Source organism: Takifugu rubripes, chromosome 5 (genome assembly GCF_901000725.2).
Source record: "Takifugu rubripes chromosome 5, fTakRub1.2, whole genome shotgun sequence".
NCBI lineage: Eukaryota > Metazoa > Chordata > Actinopteri > Tetraodontiformes > Tetraodontidae > Takifugu > Takifugu rubripes.
The window spans coordinates 4,127,737-4,131,682 of record NC_042289.1 but is presented as its reverse complement, the minus strand read 5'-3'; the positions used below and the strand labels follow the sequence as shown (position 1 = coordinate 4,131,682).

The following is a 3,946-nucleotide window of genomic DNA, read 5'->3' as shown; positions in this document are numbered from 1 at the left end:
TGTGTTGTCCAAACAGAAGACAGAAACATCACTGTCATGTGGGGTGAGAACTTTACATTTACATGCTGCTGCATGATTGTTATTGAGTCATGATCCAGGCTGCACACAGGCCAGTGGGATCTTATTGTTGCTGGGGGGGTTCTGGTGTGTTGGGCACTCTGGTAAAAGTCCCTCATGAAGAAGCTCTGAAACGTTCCTGGTGATTCTCTGGTCTTTTCTGGCTGTTTCGATGCTGTTGAAACTTATTTTAGAGATTTTTCGGTCTCAACACAGTTTTTTTTTCTTCCCATTTAATTAACAACATTTAACGTGCTTCATATGTTTCCAGAAAGAAACGAGCTACTACAGAGTTACAATTTGGTACAGGCAGTGGAATGTACAGAATCACTCTCTGCCAGCAGGGGGCGCTGCAGCACCCTCAGCGCTCACCTTTCTATGGTTTTGGCACAGAATTCTCTTATTATTATTATTATTATTATTATTATTATTATTATTATTAGTGGTTATTGAGTCAAAACAATACAGGCTAGAAATTTAACTTTGTGTTCAATTTTCAAATGATTGAGGTGTTTTGAAACATCTGATTTGAGAAATACTGGACTAGAGCTGTGTGAAAATAACAAATGTAACTGCTTCAATAGTGTAAATTGTGTCAGCTACATTTGTCAGCATCAACATTATTAGTTTACAGTCATAATTATTATTTTTATTACTGTGTTTTAATTAATAATGATGGATTTTCCCTTTCATTTCAGATGGAAACACACTTGATGGAAGAGAAATTCTTTAGGCAACTGTTGATTGGACATTTTGGAAAACTTTGAGCATTGTTACATTTTCATGTGTTTTTCTTCTAATCTGCACAACAGCAGTGGTGCTCAAACGTATGTTTCACTACTTTTGTTGAAACATTTATGTCAGTCTATTGTTATGAACAGATCAACAAGTTTCTGAAGGCTTACACCTGACAGCATCTATTAATTGTGCTTCCATTTCATTTCACCACAGACAATGAGAAGAAGATCAAAAGAAGAATGAAAAAGAGAATTCCAGAAAGCAAGAGAGAAACTGAGAAAGAAAACCTAAGAATGGAAAGCATTACAAGACTCAAAGATTAATTGAAGAGGATTTTATTTTCGATGGCTTGGAGGAATGTCCAGGGAAATAACAGAATAGAAGCGGAGACTGTCAGCACAGCCAGCAGCCGGGACGTCCCGCTGAGAGAGACAGAGAGACGGGGACTGTGCCATTTAATAGGCAGCACCCAGGCACAACCCGTCACTCCACTGGGGACCTGTAAGACCCCCAGTGTCCAGGAGGGGGCACTGGGGTTGTCCCGTTGACAAAAGGAAAAGAAGAAACTTACGAAAGGGCAGCTCTCTTGACAATTGAACAATGAACATTAACATCTGCTGGTAAAGTGCATGTTCTTTTTGACACACCCTTCATTTCCCCACCACTGTGGATACGACACTGACCTGTTGAGAACAAGCCGAGAACTTCGATGACAAATATTCTTGCCGTCCTGGAGAATTAGCTAAAGTCTATATACTCAACAAACTGATTAAAAAGGCAGGGTCTGTTGTTGGCTGTAGACTTGACAACTTGGACAAGGTGGTGAGGGACAGGATGGTGTTGAAACTGCGGACAATCCTGGACAGTCCCTCCCACCCCCTCCATAACACAGTGGACAAACTGAGAAGCAGCTTCAGCAACAGACTCCTGCAGCCTCGCTGCTCCAAGGAACGGTACAGGAAGTCATTCCTGCCGTCCGCCATCAAACTGTATAACTCATCCTAACCCAGCCAATAACAATAACTGTAATGTTTATGTTGTAATTTTATTTCACTGTAATGTATGTAATTTTTATTTCTATATTTATGTATATATGCTTATAATGCTTATATGTATATATTATATATATGTATACATATGTGTGTGTGTATAAATGTGTGTGTGTGTGTGTGTGTGTATATATATATATATATGCATATATATATATATATACATATATACACTCACCGGCCACTTTATTAGGTACACCTGTCCAACTGCTCTTTAACACTTAATTTCTAATCAGCCAATCACATGGCGGCAACTCAGTGCATTTAGACATGTAGACATGGTCAAGACAATCTCCTGCAGTTCAAACCGAGCATCAGTATGGGGAAGAAAGGTGATTTGAGTGACTTTGAACGTGGCATGGTTGTTGGTGCCAGAAGGGCTGGTCTTAGTATTTCAGAAACTGCTGATCTACTGGGATTTTCACACACAACCATCTCTAGGGTTTACAGAGAATGGTCCGAAAAAGAAAAAATATCCAGTGAGCGGCAGTTCTGTGGGCGGAAATGCCTTGTTGATGCCAGAGGTCAGAGGAGAATGGCCAGACTGGTTCGAGCTGATAGAAAGGCAACAGTGACTCAAATAACCACCCGTTTCAACCAAGGTAGGCAGAAGAGCATCTCTGAACGCACAGTACGTCGAACTTTGAGGCAGATGGGCTACAGCAGCAGAAGACCACACCGGGTGCCACTCCTTTCAGCTAAGAACAGGAAACTGAGGCTACAATTTGCACAAGCTCATCGAAATTGGACAATAGAAGATTGGAAAAACGTTGCCTGGTCTGATGAGTCTCGATTTCTGCTGCAACATTCGGATGGTAGGGTCAGAATTTGGCGTCTACAACATGAAAGCATGGATCCATCCTGCCTTGTATCAACGGTTCAGGCTGGTGGTGGTGGTGTAATGGTGTGGGGAATATTTTCTTGGCACTCTTTGGGCCCCTTGGTACCAATTGAGCATCGTTGCAACGCCACAGCCTACCTGAGTATTGTTGCTGACCATGTCCATCCCTTTATGACCACAATGTACCCAACTTCTGATGGCTACTTTCAGCAGGATAATGCGCCATGTCATAAAGCTGGAATCATCTCAGACTGGTTTCTTGAACATGACAATGAGTTCACTGTACTCAAATGGCCTCCACAGTCACCAGATCTCAATCCAATAGAGCATCTTTGGGATGTGGTGGAACGGGAGATTCGCATCATGGATGTGCAGCCGACAAATCTGCGGCAACTGTGTGATGCCATCATGTCAATATGGACCAAACTCTCTGAGGAATGCTTCCAGCACCTTGTTGAATCTATGCCACGAAGAATTGAGGCAGTTCTGAAGGCAAAAGGGGGTCCAACCCGTTACTAGCATGGTGTACCTAATAAAGTGGCCGGTGAGTGTATATACATATATATATACATATATATATATCAGGATGCTCCAGATGTTCTACCAGTCTGTCATGGCTAGCACCATCTTCTTTGCTGCAGTGTGCTGGGGTGCAGGCATTAAAGCAAAGGATGCCAACAGACTCAACAAACTCATCAAAAAGGCAGGGTCTGTTGTTGGCTGTAGACTTGATAACTTGGACGAGGTGGTGAGGGACAGGATGGTGTTGAAACTGCGGACAATCATGGACAGTCCCTCCCACCCCCTCCATAACACAGTGGACAAACTGAGGAGCAGCTTCAGCAACAGACTCCTGCAGCCTCGCTGCTCCAAGGAACGGTACAGGAAGTCATTCCTGCCGTCCGCCATTAAACTGTACAATTCACTCAAACCAACTCAACAATAATTGTGTAATGTTTATGTTGTAATTTTATTTCTAATTTATTCTATATTTATGTATATATGCTTATAATATGTATATATTATATTATGTATATATTATATATATGCTTATAATATATGCTGTATATATGCTTATAACATTCTAATCTATCTGTATTTATTTTTTTCTGTCTCTTTACTCTGCATTCGCTGCTACTATAATTCAATTTCCCCACGGGGATGAATAAAGTCCATCTTAATCTTAATCTTAATCTTAATATATATATAATATGCATGCTTATAATATATGCTTATAACGTTCTAATCTTATCTGTATTTA

The 3,946-nt window shown here is 40.9% G+C and overlaps 1 long non-coding RNA gene across 1 annotated transcript; it reads left to right on the top strand.

Annotated features, from left to right (window-relative positions):
* LOC115249860 (uncharacterized) lies at nucleotides 1–1,134 on the top strand. Its single transcript, XR_003888487.1, has 3 exons — nucleotides 1–43; nucleotides 756–884; nucleotides 1,009–1,134. It is a non-coding gene; the product is annotated as an uncharacterized lncRNA (long non-coding RNA).
* Nucleotides 1,135–3,946: the final 2,812 nt, after the last annotated feature.